Source organism: Passer montanus, unplaced genomic scaffold, assembly GCF_014805655.1.
Source record: "Passer montanus isolate IOZ18808 unplaced genomic scaffold, ASM1480565v1 scaffold35, whole genome shotgun sequence".
NCBI classification, from domain to species: domain Eukaryota; kingdom Metazoa; phylum Chordata; class Aves; order Passeriformes; family Passeridae; genus Passer; species Passer montanus.
The window spans coordinates 9032311-9053597 of NW_024368263.1; the positions used below are offsets into that span (position 1 = coordinate 9032311).

At 60.3% G+C, this 21287-nt stretch overlaps 1 protein-coding gene across 9 annotated transcripts in view; it reads left to right on the plus strand.

The window, feature by feature from the left end:
- The window catches only part of RBFOX3 (RNA binding fox-1 homolog 3), a 136589-nt gene that overhangs the window by 90774 nt on the left and 24528 nt on the right, over nucleotides 1-21287 (plus strand). For all 9 annotated transcript variants that reach the window (XM_039716131.1, XM_039716133.1, XM_039716134.1 and 6 more), the window contains one exon: nucleotides 15098-15142. The gene's annotated coding sequence lies outside the window, so the exon portion shown is untranslated. The remainder of the gene's footprint in view (nucleotides 1-15097; nucleotides 15143-21287) is intronic.

Consider the following 21287-nt stretch of genomic DNA (forward strand, 5'->3'; position numbering starts at 1 on the left):
AGCCCCCAGAAGGGCTGGGGGGCCTGGGCTGTCTCACTGCCTTGTCTGGGACTTCCGCTGGTGCTTTGCAGCTTCAGCCTTTTCTTGGCTTTTCCAGCTCTGTGCGGAGAGGGAGAAGTGCTGGGCACTGTGTGGCTGCCAGGGTGGGCAGGGGCTCAGTGGGGGAGCAGGGAGCAGGGACACCCACAACCTCCAGCCCTGCTCCGGCTCCTTGCTGGCCACAGGAGCTGGGAATCCTCCTGAGCACCAGGGCTGTAGAACACCTTTTTTTTTCCCCCAACGTGTCAAAACAGCATTTTTCCTCTGCCTTGTTCTCGGAAATGTTTGAACTGTTTTTGCTAAAACTTCCCTCAAAATTTCAGCCTGAGGCAGATGCTCAGTGTGGGGAACATCAGAGCGAAAAGCCTTGCGCTGCAGAAAGGCAGAGGAGAGGAGGATGGGGCTGTGGCTGGGCCCGCAGCCGGCAGTGCTGGGCAGCCCTGGTGTTTACAGAGCACAGGGAGCCTCTCAGGAGAGCCAGCACTGCTCGCATATTAAACCAGGAATTGCAATTACCAACAGAAAAGGGCATTTTTATAACACTTTTATTGGAGTCTTAATGAACAAATAAAGAAGTGGAGAAATCTGCACATGCATTTGTGAGATATAAAACTGAATCGAGATGAAGCAGCAAGAAGTGTTGGCTGCTGTCCTTTCTGCTGGGTGGGGAAAACAAAACTGCAAGGAAGGGAAAGGAGAGGGACAGGGGAGTGGGAAGAATGCTGAAGTACGTGATCTGGGAACTGGGGTGCCCCAGTAAGTGGTTGTGAGTGGTTCCTGTGACCCCTGTAAGAGGTGTAAGGTGGCTCAGCAGAGCTGTGTGTCATCCTCCCTCTGCACTGCGCTGTGGGAATTTGCAGGGATTTCAGAAGGCATATTGGGAAAGAAATTGGGAGCTGGAGCAAGGTAGAAAAGCATGGATTTGGCCTCAGAATCGGTACAGGCAGGAGTTGCTGCACTGCCAGCATTTGGGCACTGGCTTGGTGCCACATGGAGCCCCAGGATCCCCCGTGCAGAGCTTGGGGTGCTGGGGGGACAGGTGGAGTCTGGAAAGCCAGCGGGATGTCCCCAAGTACTCTGGGCTAAGAAACACACGTGTCAGAAGCGGCTGATGTGGTGCCGAGTCCCTGAGGTGCAGCAGCCGCTGCCGGAGGGCTGCAGGGGCAGGAGGGGCAGCGCGGAGGGGATGGGGAGAGCCCCGGCACTGGCCGGAGGGCAGAGCCGCGGCCAGCGCTCTGTGCGTGGAGCTGCTGTGCTCGTCCCCTCCCTGCTCCTGCTTTGGAAGCTGCTCCGGAGCCTTTCCGTGTCTCAGGGGCGTTGGGTGCTGCTGTTCTCCCCGCCGAGGTTCCGGGGGCACGGCAGACCCTCTCTTCCTTGTCGGCACGAGTGGCTCCAGTGGGGCTCCTGCCAAACACTTCCCGGGATGATTTATGATGCTCCTTCAGCTCACTTCGAACTCTGGCTTCTCCTTCTCTTCAGTAGAATTTAACTTGTTTGCCTGGAATATTAATAATTAAACATCAAGGAGTTGCATCCCAAGCAGGCTCCTCAGAAGCGTGTTTGTGATTGTTTTCAAGCGCCCAGCGCCGAGTTGGGGCGGCTCTTTGATGGGATTTTGCTGCTTTCAAACCGCTGACACCAGTAACCCCATAAATTAGCAGCTGATGGAGGGAAATCTCCTGGCTGCAGCTGTGGGTTTTTATGGTTTGATTTGTTAATAGGAGTTTTGGGTCACGGCCAGAATTCCTAACCCAGCTCAGGGAAGGGTTTGCCCCATGGTGCGGTGGTGAGGCAGGGCTGGGCCGTGCCAGGCTGGGCTGGCAGGAGCTGGTATCACCTCTGCTGGTATCAGAGCTGGTATCACCTCTGGGAGCTGCTGCTGTGGGTGCCAAGGGGAGGGCTCTGTGTGCCCACCCTGTGCCCGTAGGTCTGACCAGGCAGGGTGTAAGGGCTGACCAGGCTGGGCAGTGGAACAGGGCTCTGCAGGGCAGTGGAACAGGGCTCTGCAGGGCAGTGGGAGGGGGCTCTGCAGGGCAGTGGGACGGGGCTCTGCAGGGCAGTGGGAGGGGGCTCTGCAGGGCAGTGGGACGGGGCTCTGCAGGGCAGTGGGACGGGGCTCTGCTGGGCAGTGGGATGGGGCTCTGCAGGGATGGGGTGTCTGGGGCAGGTGGAGGCTGCAGCCTGTGGGTGGTCTTTGCTGTGATGGAGTTTGCTGTGATGGTCTCAGCTGGAAAAAGGGATTCTGCCTTCTCTCGCTGCCCTCACATGCTCCTGGTGCCAGGGCAGCTTCTCAGGTGTCCTTCTCCCTCTGGTTACCTGCAGAGCAGTGAAGCACTGCCAGCAGGGAGCATGCAGGCTGGCATTCACTGCCTGGCCCGAGGAAGGGGCAGGACCCTGCCCTGGCCCTCCTGCCAGCACACACAGTGTCGTGGTCGTGGTGCCTGGCATGGAGGGGTTTACCTCCTCCACAGGTGTGTGCCTGTGCTCCCTGCCTGCAGCAAAAGCAGCTGCTGTCCAGGGAATCTTTTCTAACACCAAATGGGTTTCTGAGAGCATGGCTGAGGCAGGAGCCCTCTTCCCTGTGTCCTGGCAGGGCTGCTGCAGCACTGGGGATGTGCTGGTGTCCAGAGAGCCCCAGGCCCCTCTGGGGTCCCTTTCCTGCACTGTCCCCTGGGTCAAGGGTCTGTACCCACCCATCACACTCCCACCCCTTTTGCCGTGGAGCTGAAGCCTCATTTATTCTGAAGGGAAAAGAATTCACATCTCAGCGACCAACGGGAACCCAAATACAAATAAATTTCTCTCAAAGTGCAGTCGTTGGAGAAAACCAAAGGCCGTTAGTCAGGCTGACATCAGAGGAGCCGCATTCCCTCTGACAGCCCGCACAGCCTTATGTTTTATTCACCAGGCCTGAAAAATACCTTCCCGAAGAGGGGGCCCATAAATAAACCAGCGTGATGAATATTACACAGGATAAAAACTGATAAAGCTGGGCTCCAACCAGGAGCTGCACGATGAGGTTAAAAAAGCACAGGGGTTCATTACATCTGATCCAGCGAGACGGGTCAGGGTGGGTGTTGGGATGGGAAGGGGAAGCATTTGTGGGGATGCTTCTGGGTCCTGGGAGAGAGGGGAGTTAGAACAGGCCAAGCCACCCTGCTCCTGGCCCCTGGGAGAGGCAGCACGAGCAGGCTGGGAGCATGGCAGGGTCGGGGGTGTCTGGGCAAGCACCTACAAACCTCCTTTGAAAAGTTCTTTTTGCACTTGTAAACACCATGCTGGACCCCATGCGGAGCAGAGCAGCCCCCTGCCCTGCTCCTCCCCACGGTGCAGGAGGCAGGAACCTTGAAATACGAGCACTTAGCTTTTTATTACCTCATTTAATTGCTGCCTGACAGCCTAATCCAGCATTAAAAACACCAGAGCTCAGGGGAATTCACCATTGTTATTCAACATGTATCTCTCTCTGTGCTCGGAGGTCCCATCTGCTGCTTCCTTCCACCCGCTTGCTCCTGGGACATGCTGGTCAATCCTTGGTCCTGCTGGTAGGGATTTCTTCCTGGTGGAAGTGGTGGGTGACAGGAAGGGGGATCAAGAAGGGGGAACAAGGAAGGAGCTGCTGCTGGCAGGGGCCCGTGGGCAGCAGGGGGAGAGGGCTGGGGCTGTTGGAGTGAACCCGGGCTGCTGGCAGGGAGCCGTGGTGCTCACAGGCAGTGCAGCTGGGATAGAAACAGCCATGGCTCTTCCCAGCTCCGCAGATGTGAAAAACAGTTCGGGAAATCACTTTTCCTTCCTGCAGCACCCAAGCCAAACTTCCCCACAGCAGCAGCAGAGCGGGGACCAGCACAGCTTTGGAGAGGCCAGTGAGTTATAGTAATGGACACTCTGCAAACTGTCTGTGCTGCCCATAAATCCATACCCTCCTGGAAGTGCAGATGGTCCATAACCGTCCATCATCCCCAGCGGGCCGTGCCAGGGTGGGTTTCTCCTCAGGGGCTGCTGCTCCTGCAAGCTCCACAGAACTGCGGCGGGAGCTCTCTCCACAACGCAGCGTGAGCAGCCCCGTGCCCCTTGGGTTAGGGGGGGACAAACGGGGTGTTCCTAGGCTGGGGCTGGTGCAGGCACTGAGGGGAAGCTGGCAGGACCAGGGTGAGCCCTGCTCGCTCTGGCTCACCCATATTCCGTGGGGTGATTCGGCCCCGTGGCAGCAGGCCTGGGGGTGGGCAGGAGAGAAGGAGCGTGCTGAGCTGCTGTGGTGCTGCTGGGGACTGAGCACGAGCAGCCACCCCTGGCTCACCCAGAGGAGCAGAACGCCCTGGCACAGCCTCCCTGGCACAGCCTCCAAGCACTGCCATGGACATTTCTGCACCTTGCTTATGGCACCAGGGCTGGCACGTGGCAGGCAGCTGGCGGGAGCGCTGGGCACGCTGTAACTGGGTTGGAGCTCTTGCTGCCAGTGTGGGGGGGTCTGTTTCCTTGAGGAATGACCTGGAATTCGATCACATGGCTTTTATTAGATTGTGAGACTGGAAGCGTAACTGTGCAGGATCAAAGAGAAGCCAGCACTGCCGCCAAGCAGGACCTGCAGGGCTGAGCGAGAGGAGCCACCCTGGGAGATGAAAATACCCCCAGCAGTCTGCTGAGGACTCCAGCTCCTAATGACAGAGCCTCTCTCAGGCAGCCCTGGTGCCTCAATGGCTGCTGGGGGACAACAGGCTCCTCTGCCGAGCTGCCACCAGCTCTGGGGCCACTGTGCCCTGTGCCACCAGCCAGGACCTCAGTACCAGCACTTGCACCCGCTGGAGCTTGGTCAGCAAGAGGGAAAGTGCTGGACACAGCCGGCCCCAGCAGGTCCTGGGGACTGCAGGGGGTCCCAGCAGGGCTGTGCTGGCAGCAGCCCGAGGTGCCACAGCAGCAACACTCAGGCGCTGGGGCTGCTGGGGGCAGTGCTGGGACCGGGCAGGACGGGCAGGAAAAGCAATTGCAGCAGTGATAATGGCACACGGGCAGAGCTGACAGCTCGGGGTGCCCACGATGGCAGGGAGCAGCTGCAGCCTCCACTCCCTGCTCTGGGTCCCCTGGCCGGGGGCTGCGGGTGCCGGCCGGGCTGCGGGAGCCCGGGGCCGGGGCTGCTCTCCCCGCTCGGGCCGCTCCTGCAGAGGGGAGGGCCCGTTCGGGCACTCCGGCAGCATCGCTGGTTCATTAGGCTAATAAAGAAACGTGAAGTACCCGCACAGTGGAGCCCCCTGACGTGTCCTTGTGTGCAGAGAGGAGCCGGGGGATGCCGGAGCCTGGCGCCGGTGACCGCCCTGTCACCAAGCTCGCGGATGGAGAGGACAGGAGCGCTGCGCCAGGCTGCTGCGGCACCGGCTGCGGCTGCCTCGCCTCGGGAGCCCCTCCGCCCTGCCCCTTGCTGTCCCTCCGCACTCTCCTGGGGCCTCTGGCTCTCCAGGGGCTGCACAATCAGGGCATACCGGTGGCATGTCCCTCAACCATCCCCGGCCCCTGTGGCTGCCCAGTGCTGGAGTCGAGCAGGGGGAGCGTTGTCTCACCCTCTGCCTGGGGCTCCACTCCGTTCCCGGCCCTGCAGAGCTGTTCTGTTTTTAAAAACCCGGCCACAGGTTGGTAGAGAAACACTGCTCCTGAGCACCTCATGGTCCCACAGGGTTTGTGAGGGCTGCAGAGCACCCCAGGATCACCCTAGGGTGGTGATGGCTCTCAGCCCTGCCGGTGCTGCTGGGCGTTCCTGTGGGTGCTGGTGGCAGGCAGTGCTCCAGCAGCATGCAAAGCAGGCCCTGTGTAATAGATAATAATTAATAGACTGCTCTGGTGGCAAGCTAGGTAAGTAGATAAATAATTTTAATTATCCTTGGGGAGGCTGTAAAATTCACACACAGCCCTTTATTAAACTCTCTGTTTACAACAGTCATTTATATTGTGTGTCATTTTGCATAAAACCCCCCTGGGGCTGAATAACACCGTGCAGCACCGTCCCTGGCAGTGCCAGCACTGCTGCTCCTCCGGAGGGCAGGGAGCAGGGACCTGGGGGACACGGACACCCCAGGCAGAGGGCAGAGGGCAGGGACCTGGGGGACATGGACAGCCCAGGCAGAGGGCAGGGACCTGGGGGACACGGACACCCCCAGGCAGAGGGCAGGGACCTGGGGGACATGGACAGCCCAGGCAGAGGGCAGGGACCTGGGGGACACGGACACCCCAGGCAGAGGGCAGGGACCTGGGGGACACGGACACCCCAGGCAGAGGGCAGCTCTGGCTCTCCCAGGACCCCTTGATGCACCCACCTGAATCTGGTACTGCACCCCAGCCCTGCCCAGTTCTGCTCACTTGGGGATCCCTGGGGGCTCCCCTGGGCCCCAGCTCTTTCCCAGCAGAGTTGATGGTTTTGTGCTGATGGCAGGGTATTTTTTCCTCCTTTTTTTTGCGCATGTCTCTCAAAAGAACCATAAATTCCAAGCTGTGAAATCCCGCTGCGTCAGCAGTCTGCAAAATGAAGTGATATTAAACGTGACAAAAGTCTCTCTAATTCACCCTGGCCAGTTCCTGCTTCCCTCCCCGAAGCTGTAATTGAGAAGTGGAAGAATGGAGGTTGCCTTGTCCCTGCCTGGAATCCACTGAGCCATCCAGGCCTGTGAATCGTGTTAATTAAGGATTATTTACAAACGGCTGTGCTCTGGCTGTGCCACACACGCTGCCCTGTGCACACGTGTGTTCTCCCTCCTGTCCCAGGCATGTCCACCTGTGCTCCCCGAGCCCCTCAGCTCCCGAGCATCTGCGTGTTGCCCCAGCTCCCGGCGGGCTCCAGGGAGGCTTTGCCGGGGCAGGGGGACGCAGGAGCGAGCTGTCACCCCGACTGTGACCCCCGGGGTGACCCCCCTGCCCCCGCAGTGCAGCAGAGGCACTGCTGCCTTGCCGCAGTGCCCTCACTTGCAGAGCCCTGCACTGTCCTGATCCTGTTTCCAGTGGCAGATTCCAGCACAGTCCCTGCCAGCGTCAGGATGAGTCTTTGGGGACTTGAAGTCACTTTTACGGGAGCAGTGTGTGTTCCTCTGCTCGTGGATGGGTTCTGTGAGGGTGTTTCAGTGCTGGAGGGGCAGAGTGATGCTGCTCTGCCACCAGAGCTGGCCAGGCTTTGCCTGGTGCCCTTTGCTCACCTGGCCAAGGAGATGGGTGACCGGGATGCCCTGTACCCCCCACCCCGTGCCAGGCAGGCTGTGAGGAGGGGGTTTGTGTTCTCAGGACACGGTTCTCCCTGGTGAACACTGGCAGTGGCTGGGTGGGCACTGGCCCAGGGGGCAGCTGCCTGGCACAGCACGTGCAGAGGGTCAGCAGTGAGGAGGGGAGGCTGTGCTGGCTGGGCTGTCACAGCCCCAGGGGGCTGCTGGGGACCTCTCTGCACTGTAGCAGGTGCTGCTACCCCAGTGCTGTCCTTGCTCCAGGCATGAAACTCTGCAGAAGGTTGTCAAATAATTGTAGAGTTTAACACCCCACAATGGAGCTGGCATTTATGTTGTTAATTTTAAACCACTTTATTTCTTCTCTGTTAAGTCAGACTCATTTTCACCAAGCTGAATAACTCCTTCTCCCTAACTGTGGGCTTCTGTTTGATCGTTTCCTTCCCCGTGGGCTCTGTTCCTGTCCCGGGAAGGTCAGTAAGCTGGCAGGACAGAGCGCTGTGCCGTGCTGGTGTTACCTGTCCAGGTGATCCTGGTCTATCCCCACAGACAGGCAGCCCTCACTTTCTCTCCTCTGGAGGGTACAAAGAGCTCTGCTGCCCATGGGCGAGATACAGGGGGTGGTGTGGGGGCTCAGGTGGTTTGGGGACCTGGAGCAGGGGTTGTTTGGGTCTTAGAGCAGGCAGGAGCATTCCCCCACCGTGCTGGGCCAGGGCTATCAGTTATTTTAGCAATCGATGGTATTGATGCCATGCTAGCTGAGGAGGCCACTGGAGGGCTGTTCTTCCAAATCATTACATTCAGAGCTGAACTATCCCCTTTTCATATAAATCCTGACAAATAAAGATAAAGCAGGACCTTTCCCGTGGAGCTGCAGCCCAGAGTCAGCATTGGCACTGTTTGGGGCACCCGTGCTCGGGATGAGCAGGGCCTGGAGCAGAGGTGCCAGGGACAGGAAAACTGCTCTAGAAGGACTGTCACTTTTGGGTCCCTTCTGCTGCATTTCTCAGTTGGATAGGAGACCTCCCAGGGGGTTTTCTGTGCTTAATATCCAGAGGGCACAGAATGCACTATGGGGATAGACCTGAATGTGAGCATCCCGATGGCATCAGTGGCAGCAGGAGCACCCCAGGGGTCTGGGGAGTAGGATGTGCCCGTTTCCTTGGGAATGGTGTCTCTGCTGCTCCTGGGGTGCACGCTGTGCCCTTTGCAGATGGCACACAGAGCTGCTTCTGCCCGGGCACAGAGCTGAGGGCATCCACGGGCCCAGCACGGTGCCTGCAGCCGGGCTCACCCGAGAGGGGCTCGTTCCATTTACTTCTGTCGTTTTTCATTTCAAGATGAAATTAGGCTACATAAAGAAAACCCCAACCTTTTTTTACAGCACTGCATCAGTACATCCCTCGAGGGGAAAACACTCACACGGAGGTTTTCCTGCACTTTGCTTGTCCTCGTGTCTCCACTCAGTGCTTTCAGAACTCTCACCCCTGGCCAATTCCCCGCGCATCGGCTTTGGTGCTTTGGGGTTTGTTTCCTTTTTTGCTATTGTTTTCAATCAATTTCAGTGTAGGTTTGTGGTTGGGATAAAAGCATTCCCTGCTTTCCGCTCGCCTGGCAGCGTTTTGTGTCTCTGTGTCCCTGCTGATGCCACCCCAGGGTGAGCAGGGGGGGTGGGTGCTCCTCGTCCGTGGCTCACCTGCCTCTGCTCCAGGGCTCGTGCCGTGCCCAGGTGTCCACAGCCAAGGGTGCCCCAAAATCCATGATCTTCTCTCAGTCATGTCCTGTTCAGCTGGTCCATGTTCCTGACGGCTCCTCCAGCCTCTCTGGTCCCCTGTCCCCACTGGCTTCACCCCAGGCATTCTCCTAGCTCCACATCCTGGTGTCATCCCAAGGTGGATCTGCCTCCTTGTGCCCTGTCCCACCAGGTTCTCAGGGCGAGGCTGAGCCACAGGTTAATTTACAGCGTGTGGGGAGCGCGGAGGGGAGGAGCGTCTGCCCGCTAAATAAGTCATGAAGCCGGATCCCAACAGCACAATTAGAATCCTACGTTAATGATTATTTATGGGGCTGGGAATGCTTATTTAACCTGACTATATTAAATATTAAACCAAATTATAATATTTATACCGGTATTTACAACAAAAGGAAGCGGTGGGTGGCTGGGGCAGCGGCAGGTGAGTGAGTGAGGTGTGTCCAGTGCCAGAGGGGTTGTGGGCAGCACTCAGAGGTCATGGGGATCAGAGGAGCAATCAGGGCTCTGTCCCTTACCCCAGCCCAGCCATAACCTTTAACCTAAGTGGCAGGAATGCTGCTGGAGGGAAGGGAAGGACTTTGGGGTGGCAGATGGTGTCTCCTAAGAAAGAGAAGTATCAGTCACCAACAGGGACAGTAGAAGCCAAAGGAGCCCCCCAGCTGGTGTGTGGTCAGAGGGATGTGCTTTGCTGCTTTTGTCACCTTGGAGTTGGAGGTGACAGCTGGGCCTCGGGGTCTCTGCGTGGGGCTCTCGCTGCCGGGGCTCCCAGCTGCCTGTGCCTGGTGGCTGCTGCATGCTGGAATGCAGCTCCTTGTGGCAGAGCCATGGCTCCAGTGCCGCCGGCTCTCGAAGCTGCAGGAGTTCAGTGTGGATCCCTGCGTGCTCCTGAGCCGCTGTGATTGCCGGTTCTGCAGCCCGTTGCAGATAAAATGATGATTAAGGGGTCCCACCCTATAAGCAGACAACCATGTTGACCTTATTTAGGCTCCTAATCAATTTGCCCCTGGTGTGATTAATTGAGATGCTTGCCATCGATTTCCTGTGCGACAGGAGTGGCTGAGGTGGGATTCAGCGGGATGCCTGCAGCGAGATCTCTGTGCAAGGCAGAGCTGGGGAGTTCTCAGCCAGGCAGGATTATCCCAGCTCTCCTCGGCCCTGGCTCCCAGGGCAGCCTCCTGCTGCTGCCCATGGGAGGTGCGAGGGCTGCTCATGGAACTGCAGGGGGGTTTGCACTCCCTGGGAGCCCTCCTGCATCCCCCAAATGCTGCCATGGATAGGGGACCTGGGAAGGATGGTGTGCTCTTCTGAGTGAGCCAACAGCTTGGGAAAGAGTCCCCATGGCCCGTGCAACTGCCAAACCCTCTGCAAGGGCTGCTGTGACCCCTCCCCGAGGTGTGGCCCTCTCCAAGTGTCCCTGATGGAGGGGTTCTGGGATCACCGAGCACCAGGAGCCCCGTGTGAGCTGTCAGAGGGGGAAAGGCCCTGACCAGAGCCACCAGCTGGGCTCGAAGGACCTCCAGCACGGATGATTGGAAAGGATTTTCTAGCTAAATTGCTGAGCAGATGGATTTACCCTGGACTGGTCCTTGTGGACTCTGGAACATTTTCTCTTCTGTCACAGTTCCTTTTTATGACCTGCCATTTGCTCCAGCAAGCGAGAAGTGAGCCCTTGGCACGCAGCTCCCGCTCCGGCCGCGGTTCAGGAGCGCAGCAGCCGTGCTGCCGGGAGCCTCGGCTCCTTTTCAGGAAAGTGCTGGGGCCTGGCAGGACACCCCTGCCCACTCCGGGCACGTGGGGGCTGGCAGGGGCCGGAGGGGTGGCAAGGGGCAGCAGCGGCTGAGGCAGAGGAGCTGGCAGGGCTGGCACGGGGCACGCTGTGCCAGAGATACAGCCCCGGGTTTATAACAGATCATTGCAGTGACCACCTGCAGCAGGGCTCCAGATGGGAGGCTGTGGTGCAGGGGAAGCGTGAAGCCACATCCTGGCTTGGCAGATCCCTCTGTGGTGGCAGCATGGGCAGAGGGACAGTGGTGACTCCGGGGAGCACTGGGTTTTCCCCTTGCTCCGCCGTCAACACTTCCATAAGGCGATTCTGTCATCAGCACTTCCACATGGTGATTCCACTGGCTCTTTTGGCTTCTACTGTCCCAGCTGGTGACTGATATGTCTCTTTCTTAGAAGAAGGGGAAGGACAACACAATCTTCCACCCAAAGCCCTTCCCCTTCCTCCAGCAGTGTGCCTGCCATTTACATTAAAGGCTATAATGGGTTGGAGTAAATGGAGCAGGTTTGCAATTAGTTTTCCAAGTACTTATCTCATTAAAGTAAATGAATTATTGATTTAGTGACACTCATGCTTTTAGTGAGCAGTACAGTGCCATCCCTGCTCCCTTGCTGGCTCCCTGCAGCCGGCCCTGCACGCCTGCTGCCGTGAGCACACGTGTGTGGGCGCGTGGGCACTGAGCTGCAGCTCTGCCTGCTCCTTGGCTGGGGAGCCAGCACAGCCCTCTGGGCAGGGGAGCTGGACCTGCCTGTGTGAGGGGCCCTGCTGAGCTGAGCCCCAGGGAGCGATGGGCTGGGGACCTGCTGCCCGAGGGTACACCCTGCAGTGCTGCTGGGCACATGGCAGCAGTGCCAGGACACCTCCTGCCAGCCCATCTGTGCTGTGCAGAGGATGACAAGGAGGGAGGAAGGCAGCTCACCCATGCCACCGGTGCTTGGCTTGCTCTGGGTCTGTTAGTGCAGCACAGGGCTGGCATGGGGCTGGCAGGCAGTGTGAGGAGCTGCATGTGCTTCTTGGGCCATCCTGGCACTTGCAAGGGCAGGGAACAGCATGTGGGGGTGCTCAGCACTGGCAGAGTCTGGCAGAGTGTGGCTGCAGGAGGATGAAGCACTGACAGGCTGTGCTGGAGCCAAATGCTCATGGCTGAACCTGCCACCCCCAGCTAGCTGCTGATTCAGCGCTTTTGGGCTCCTCTGGACAGAGATTTAATCTCTCCTGTAAGATAAAACACTCCATTAATGGAAAGCTGTGGCTCGGAGCTGCCCCTCGCTGCTGTCCAGGCAGGAGGGGCTGCACTGTCCTGCTGGGGCTGTGGGGGCTGCCAGCACAGCCAGACACGCTCCCCGCAGCTCCCGTGCCTGAGGGGTGCCACGAGGGCTGTGCCAGGGGTGCCAGTGGGATGCCAGGGGTGCCAGGCTCCTCCAGTGGGTGCCCCTGGCTCACAGCAGGTTCCGGCAACAGCACTGGAAGCACTTTGATCTCGTGGCACTGGAAGCCCTTTGGTGTCCCGGCCTGCAGGAAGGAGGTGGTGATGCCACAGGAGCCACACTCACGGGCTGGGAGGAGGTGCCAGTGGCCAGCAGGAATTGCAGCAAGGATTTCGGCTGGGAGCCTCACAGCTGTTACTCAGGTGGGGTTGGTGGCCAGCGATGCTGGCGTGGTGTGGCAGTGCCACACTGTCACCTGTGCCCCCCGAGGGAGCTGCACAGGAGCTGGTGCTCAGCCAGGACCCTGGCGGGCCATGCACCTGCCACCCAGCACCACGTGCTGTCCCTGTCCCCAGGATGGCACTGCTCTTCCCACACCTGAGCTGCTGCCTGGAGGGCTCTGCTGGGCAGTCCTAGAGCTGTCCTGCTGCTGATGGCCCCTGTCTGCCCCACCAGGGCTCCTCTGGGCACTGCCCGAGCCCCTCATGGCTCAGCTCCTGCCCAGCAGTGTGGAACAGCCCTGGCTCGGCCCTGGGCAGAGCAGGATCATGGGGAAATGTGTCCTGAGAGCTGCTGTGCAGGAGCCAGCCTCTGCCCCAGCCCCTGCCCCTCCTGCCCCTGCCTCCAACGCTGCTGGGAACGGGATGTTTTATATTCCTTAGCTGGGGGAAAAAAAAAATCCCTTCTCATTTAATTAAAAATGTTGACATTGTGCCTGGCCATCCCACCCGCCAGAGAAGGTGGTTATAAATTAAACATTAAACCTTTAATGGCCCATAAAGAAATTTTCGCTGCTGTTCTGTATATGGGGATATAAATAGAGAGGGCTGTGGGGGAGGGGTGGGACATTATTGTTCCTCAGCCAGATAATCTTTGCTAATGAATTTAATTAAAAGCAAAATTAATTTAGGATTTTTGGTGGAGGGAATGGGGGTTAAAATGTACTTTGAGAAACTACCAAGAAGTTTCCCAGCAGATCAGAGCCAGGCCTGCCTTGGTTGCAGCGTGGGGAGAGGGAGTGATGAGGTGCAGCTTTCATGGGATCTGTGCAGCGGGGTGACACGGGTTGATTTCTTGTGCAGACCCCCTGATTCTCACCCAGGTTTAGCTGGGCTGGGATCACCTGTGCTGGCAGTGAGTCCCTTTGAGGCTGTGTGAGGTTCCAGGTAGAGTCAGCCAGCCTGGACTGCTGCCAGAAAAGCAGAAACTGGACCAAGAACCCCCAGATCCTGCCCAGAGCTGCTCCTGCCTCTCTCCCATCGATGTTGTGCCAGGAGCTTCCCTCTCCCACTGTGGACAGGGAGGCTCTGGCTGAGCTCCCACTCCCTGTGTGCTGGGACCACCACAGGGGTCTGCCTGGGCTGGAGCTGGGCTTGGCGAGCCCCTGTCCGTGCCTGGCACATCCCAGCTGAGGCACATCCTGGCTGCGGGTCCCACCTTGCTGTGGGGAGCTTCTCAGAAGGCGCCTTCCTTGGGAAATGTGTTTGGGAAATGCGGCGTTACCCACGGCTGAGCCTCCCCCAGGAGCGCGCCGCCTCAATTATTCATGGCAGAGCAGGCAGACTGGGCTCCCAGCTCTCCCAGCTCTCCCAGCCCTGCTGCTGGAGTGCTCTGGGCCTGCTGTGCCATCTCCTGCTGCCAGCCGGGATCCTGGTGGGCGCTTCCTTGGCGAAGCCATGGCACAGCTCAGGAGCGGTGGCTGGGGTCTGCCAGGCCTGCAGGGCCAGGGCTGTCAGCACGCTGCTGGGAACCAGGGAGTCCCCAACCATCTTTTTTGGGACAGCCACATCCCACAGCTGGGTCTGCCCTGTCCTGGTGGGAGGGGAGACCCCCAGCCTGGTGAACGCATCGTGCAGGGTGAGAGCGTTGGGAGGGTTTTTATCATGAGAGTGCTAATGGAAGTCAGCACCAGCCTAATGAGCTGTACTCCTCCATGAATCTGATTCATTGAGGCAAGAATTACCATAATTGATTATCCTGCTGCGCGGCTGAGAGCCGTGTTTGCTAACACCAGTGCCTGGGAACAGCCTCTGTGCTTCCTGAGCGGCCGGACCGTCTGTGGGCCGTGTGCTCCTGGCACTGCCGTGGGCTCGGGGCAGCCTCCAGGCACGGGGTCCCTGCAGCCACCCCCGGGACCCTCACCTGGGGGTGCTGGCCCTGCAGTGGGGGCTGAGCTCTTGGGCAGGTGGGACTCAGCCCTTGCTGGCCTCCACAGCAGCGGGTACAGGCACACACAGCCCCCCCATTCTTTAGCCACTCCTGGGGATGTATCAGCCATTCTCATTATTTCTGAGGGTCTAACATGATTGATGAATGTTTGCCTTGGCCACGCTGCAAAAGCCAATTAGCTGAAGTGCAGCTTTCAGGAAGTTTTCTTTGAAATTTGGCTTAATTTCCAAGAAGTGTCCAGAGCCAGGAGAGCAGCGGAGCCGCGTGCCGCAGGGGTTGCTCCTCACAGGAGAGGAGTCACTGTGCTGCCGTGGGCAGAAGGCCTGGGATGCACCAACCCAGATGTGCAGCCAGCACTTGGATGGCAGCTGTGCCCTGTCCCAGCCCGTGGGGGTGTGTGGGGCTGTGCTTGCAGGGGAGCCCAGGAAAGGACCCCTGGTCTGTGTGAGCTGGGTTGGGTTTGAGGTGCACTGGTGGAGCTGAAGGGGGGGATCCTGTGCCCCTCACCCTGGCATGGTGCTGGTGGGTGCTGCTGCTGCTCGGCTGCCCTGGGCTGAGCCCTGGCCTGGCCACCAGCCCCTGACCAGCACAGGCTCCCTAGTGCCCAGGGAATAACACATCTGTGCTCATATCCCAGCACCGTGCAGTCGATGAGCAGACAGCACTGACTGTAGCAGGTTAGTGATGATGATCATTGATTTTAATTCTTCCTCCTCTTCCCTGTCTTTTCTAGAGAGCCCAGTGCAAGCGCCGCGGGAGGAGCTGGGCTGAATAAAAGGTACGGAGGGTTTGGATGGCAGTTCCTGCGTTGGGCTCTGCCTTGGCTGCTCCCGGGTCCCTCCTGCACGCTGAAGCTGCATGTGTGGGGCTGGCAGGGGGCAGGGCAGGCCAGCAGCCTCAGCCTGTGGCTCAGGGCTCGGGCAGGGCTGGTGGGCACAGAGCCGTGCTCAGGGCAGGGATGGGGGGAAGGCTGCCCCCTCCCCTCTGCCAGCAGCCCCCTGCTCCCCCCTGGTGTTGGGCCCCACGCAGGTGTGAGGTGAATCCTGCATGAGGGGAGCTGAGAGTGACGTGCCTGTGAGTGTCCGTGTGTGCTGACCTGCTGTCTGTCCATACCGTGCGGCTCCCAGGAGCCTTCCCTGGAGGACCCAGGGTCCCTGTCCCTCCTGGGGGCAAAGAGCAGCCCACAGCCCCAGTCTGTTGCAGTTGCCCACCCCAGGAGATGTTTGTCCCCGGGGTTCTGGGAGGTGTCACAACAGCTCCCAGTGTCCCCAGGCTGAGGCAGGGCATGGCAGATGTGAGGGGAAGGTGGACCAGGGCAGGTGCCCTCTGCCAGCCTGGTGCGCACTGGTCAGGTGTGGGTGACCCCTTCCTGTCCCACCCTCACATTACTGGACTTTGCAGCAGTAGGGGCACCCCACTCCCCCAAGAGGGGACCCTGCATCCCCCCAGGGTCCATCCCACTGAGTACAGTGCTCCCCTGTCAAAGGCAGTGAAGCAGAGGAGCAAAGAAAGCCGAGGGGCTGCAGAGGATGAGCCTGGTGCATCCATAGCTCTGGGCCCTGGCATGGCCTGAGGATGCCAGTGGGCCCAGGGGCGATGGGACCAGGGCAGGGGCACTGTGCTGCAGGAGCTGCCCCTTGCAAAGCTATGGAGAGGTGTCTGGCAGGGGAACACTCCCATCCTTGGCACGTACAGGACAAGGATGGAAGTGACCTGCTGGGAGGGATTGTGGTCTGGAAGGGTCCTGAGATCCCGTGGGAAATGTAGAAATAGAGCTGCTAGGAGGAGCAGGTGGGCTGGGTGGGAGCAGGGCTTGCAGGGAGCCAGGCTGGGCTGGGCTGTGTGCCTGGGGACACTGGCCAGTGCAGGGGGGGCTGTGGGGCCAGGGCTGCCCCCACCCCTGGGCTTGCTGATGTCTCAGTGCTTCACTTCCCGTGCTCAGGAGGGGCTTTGCTCAGTGCCCTGCTGTGTGTGGGGTCGGAGGGCACAGGTCAGCCCTGGGCTGTGGCCACTGGCTGTGTCTGGAGGAGGGAAGGGCAGCGGAGTGGGTGTCCTGCAGCTCAGCTGCCCCGTGCCCGCTCTGCGTGGGACGTTTGGGATCTGGCTCTGGGCTCTGTTTGTGTGGGTGTGGGGGGCTGCACTGGCAGAGGGTGGAAAGCTGCTGGGAAGGAAGCTGGGGAGGTGCTTGTGCTGCTGGCCCTGCCCTGGCTCCAGGAGGGTTCTGAGCCCTGCCCAGTGACCCCTCAGGTTTTGTCTGCTGGTGATGGAGGGGTTTCCTTCTGCTGCGCTGGGCCCCTCTGTCTGTCCCATACAGCAGGGCTGGCGGGTCTGGCAGGCTGGGGGGGACCCCAAGTCACAGCTGGGGCTGCCTTTACAGGCTGCAGAGAGAGAGGAAAGGGTTTGGATCACGGAGATATAAGAGGGAGCAGGGAGCCCCCTGCCCCAGCTGCCTGCAGTGGTGCCTCTGCTGCTTTATCACCCTCTCCTGGTGCTGAATTATTGAGAGTGTTGCTCTCGTTTATTGCCGTGCTGGAGGAGAGCTGCCTCCAGCCTGGTGCTGCTCTGAATATGATTATGGGGCTGTAGATGTCAGAACCAGCTGGGCCCCGGAGACCAATCTGCTGCCCCCCTCACTCCTCTGCTTCCCTTATCCTTATTTATTCCCTCATACCACGCCTGGTTCAGCGCTCATGGTCCCCTCGCTCCTTGCACCGCGTGCCCCTGCAGGACAGAGATTTAGAGCCCGAGGAGCAGCACTGCCCGGCTGCCAAGCCTGCACTGAGTGCCAGGGGCTGCTGGGGTTTGTGTGCAGGACCCCCGACCCACCCCCAGGGGCCACGCCATGGCCAGCCCCCCCTGTGTCCCTGTCCCGTCCTGCTGCTCTGCCCGGGGCTCTGCCGGGGCTGCCCTGGTGCTGGCTGGGATTTCTGGGTGCAGTCCATGGCCACATCCCGGGCTCCAGGGACTGTCCCCATGGCTCCCCCTTGCACATGGGGGCTGGGCGGTGCTCTGTCCCCCTCGGGGCGCTTCTCCAAAACCCGGGGGCACAGAGCATCCCAGGCGGAGCAGGCTGAGCATGCCGGCCGGCCGTGCCCGCGATGGCAGCGGGGCTCTGGCACCCGCGGGGCCGGCAGCCGGCTGGCACCTCGCAGGTTAACTGTGAGCGGCGGGTTCCCCTATTGACAGGGTATCTTGAAAAACGCTGAGGCAGACATCGGCTGCTCGGAGTGTCAGCGGGAGCCGCGGCCCCCGGCGCCCAGCCCGGTCCCGCACCCTCCCCGGCTCACCCCCGGGCTGGCGTCCCTCACACGCTCGCCCTTGCCTTTGGCCCTCGGAAACACTGGAGAGGATTTAATTTTTTTCTTCCTCCCCATTTTCCCCGGGGTGGATAAAGCGCTGCCCAAGGCGCTGCCCCGGTGCCCCCGGCCCCTGCCCTGCCCCAGCAGCGTGCCGGGGGCTGCCCGCCGGCTCCGAGCCCTCCAGGGACGGAGGCCAGCGAGCTCCGGGAGCTCCGGGAGCAGCGGGGGCACCGGGAGCACCGGCCCTCGGCGCCGGAGCCGGACAGACGGCGGGCACAGAGCAGCCCGGAGGAGCGGGGCCGGTGCAGCCGCGTCGGGAGCAGCTCCCATCGCCCTCCCATGGCCCCCCTCCCATCGCCCTCCCATCGCCCCCCTCCCATCGCCCCCTCCCATCGCCCTCCCATCGCCCATCGGCCTCCCAGCCAGCCCCGCCGAGCCCCTCAGCCCCGATGATGTATTTTTGGGTAGGTACCGCTGCCAAGGGTGGGCGCTGCCCTCCCCGTCTGCTGAGGTTTCGCTCAGGATCGGGGTGGATTTGCACTCCGGGGCTCCAGGGAGAGCTCCCCCTGTGGTCGGCACTCTCTGCCCGGCTGGCAGCAGGGCAGGGCTGCAGGGCTGGGGCCAGGCAGGGGTCTCTGCCTGGGCACCCCCGGCTGCCCTCCTGTTTCTGCACTGCCCTGCCCAAGCTCCGTGCGGTGCTGCCTGCCCTGGCCAGCACCAAACCCTTGCCCCAGCTGTGCTTTGGTGGTCGCTGGTGGGCTCTGGCTGTCCTGGGAGGGGACGGTGCTCTGTGGTGACAGTGGGACATTCAGGTGATGGCTCTGTGCAGAGCTGCAGCCCCCTCTCACGGTGCCCACCCAGGATCTTGGCAGATGCTTGTGGGGCAGCCCCCACATTTTGTCTCAGGCCTGAAATTCCTGAGGCTACTGAGGGAAACCTACCATGGGGACCCTGAGATCCCCTTGTGGACCCCAAAGTCCCCCCACAGCAGTCCCTGCTCAGGGGTTCTGAGGCTTGGGGGGATGCCCAGAGCGAGGGGCATGGCTGGGGAGTGGGCTGGGCATGGGGGCTCAGCTCTCCCTGCTCTAGCAGGGCACAAGGCCATGGCTGGAGGGGGGACAGGCTGACACCTACCCAAACATCTCAGAGCTTGGAACAGCCATGGAGAGCAGGGGACAGGGTCTGTCCAGGCCCTTTGCTGGAGGCTGGACACTGAGTGTGGGTGTGAGCCCCAGTCTGGGTGCAGCTGGGACAGTGAGCAGAGCAGAGCTGGAGCCAGCAGTGCCCCATGGAGCTCCACTCGCTCCCCAGAGCTGGGAGCTGGGCTGTATCAGGCTCTGCACCACCCCAGGGTCTTCCCATGGTACCCCAGCCTACCAGCTGAGGCTGCAAGCCAGTGGCACCTGCTCCTTCACCTGCCCCCTGAGAGGTGGCGAGGGGCAGCAGCGCTCTGGTGGGGCTTACAGGCTCCAGGGAATTGTGCTCTCCTGGATTTGGGAGCAGGGGACAGCGTGGGCAGAGGCAGTTAAAGGGGGAAAGGAGCTTATGGGGAGGAGGAGGATACTGCGAATTCATTGTTCCTCAGGAAGCAGCTTTCAGGTGCAGGGTGCTTTGTCATGGGGATGTCAGCGCTGCCACGGCTCCAGCGCCTGTCAGGGCTGGCACAGCCTCCTGCCTCGGTGCTAACTGTGCCCAGGGACTGAACCCCACCACAGCTGGAGAGCAGGGCAGAGCTGTGTGGCTCTGCAGGGCTGGGCTGAGCAGGCACGGGTGGCATGGGGTGCCCATTCCCACCGGGCACAGCATCCCACACCGCTCTGGCTGTGGGGCAGTGGCACTCCAGGCTCTCTGTTCCCTGTCCTGTGTGGCACACAGAGCCAGCCAGCCCAGGACAGCCGGTCCCAGCCCTGCATGGTGGCATCCCCAGCTGTGCTGGGAGGGGCAGGGCGAGGGCTGTGCTCCCGGCAGAGCAGTGAGCTTTGTCACTTCTCGGCATCGTGGGCGTCTCTCCGTCGCGGCGTGGGAGGAAGCACAGAGTCTGGTACCCCTGTGTGACAGGAGAGCTCTGGTGGCTCAGTCATCAGCACCTCAACGGGCTGAGATGCTAAAGCAAAATGCCTTCAAACAAACAGTAATTGCAGAGAAATTAAGTGTGTATGGGGCAAGGGGAAGAAGGGGTCTGTAAATGCTACGATTTATAAAGTGTGCCCTGGGTCACAGCACCTGTTTAGCACTAACTCTGTGCATTTAAAAACTCTGTGCATTTAGCATCCTCTCTGTGCATTTAAAAAAAAAATCCTATTATGAGGATGGAGTGTTTGCTTCTGGGGTATCTCCAGCCTGGTGTTCCCCCATGCCCACCTCACCTGTCTGCTGCTCAGGTGGGTCCCAGCCCAGTGCCCCTGCCCACACTGGCAGTGCCACCCCTGCTTGGGGTGGCTTGGTCCCCTCCTGTTGTGTGCCATGTGCTGGTACCCTGGGGGCTGCTGCTGAAGCCCCCCAGCAGCCTTTGAGGCACAGAGCTGCCAGTTCAGAGGGGCTTTTTCTTGGGAACCCTTTGTCAGGCAGTGGAGTTGGTCTCAGGGAAGAGGGGGACCCTGGGCATGCAGCATTTCATGTTCCTGGTCTGCAGTTGCTCCTTCCTTGCATCATCCTCCACCAGTCCTTCCTCCTTTTTTCAGTCTGTGCTGGGCCTGGTGGTGGTGCTGGCCCTGGCCCCAGTGTTGGTGGCCGTGCTTCTGGCCCTGGTGACCCTGCGAGCACGGTACAGCCATTCTCCCTGTCCCCTGCTGTGGTCCCCAGCACTGCCCACCCGGCCTGTAGGCTCAAAGTGCTTGGCAGCAGCTGCTCTGCCACGCTGCTGCTGCTGCAGGTTAGTTCTCATTAAATCCAGGGAGCCTAATTGCCATTTCATGTAAGTATTTTGTCAAGTGAAAGGGCTTCAGGAAGGGTGGCACGGGCAGAGGCGAGGAGCCAGGCATGGTGACAGGCTGTGGCTCGTGCTGCCCAGCCAGGGGTGTGAGCTGTGTCCCTGAGGAGCTGCCCCGAGTGTCCTGCAGGGAGCCAGGGCACGGATGGGACTGCCTGCTGGGGTCCCTGTGTTTGTGCTGGATGCACTGGCTGCTGGGGGTCCCTGTGCCCCTCTTTGTGCTGGGTGATGGGCACAGGGGACAGCTGCAAGGAGGTGCCATTTTGTGGAGAGCACCAGGGCTCCTGTCCCTGCCCAAGTGGCTCAAGGGCAGAGGAGGGGTGGCACGGGAGGCTGTGGAACATCCCCAGGTGCTGACCCAGCTGCTGTCCTGTTCTGCACGGTGCTGGCAGCTCTGGCCAGAGGCTGGCAGATCCCCAGGCCCCATCCTGTTCCCCCCACAGTGGGTCAGGAACATCCTCATGGGGCGTTTTTTTCCCTGGATCCCATTACACTTCCAAGTGCTTTCCCATCCTCCTGCCACAGCTGCTGTCTCAGACACTGGCTGTGGTTTGGTCACAGTCCCCTCCTCACCTGGTGAGGTCCTACCTGGGTGCTCCATCTTTGGGAGTTCAGAGCAGGTGCTCAGAGTGGCTCCAGTGACCTCTGAGAGCTGCTGGAGGAGGAGGAGGAAGGAGCAGAGGAAGATGGAGTGG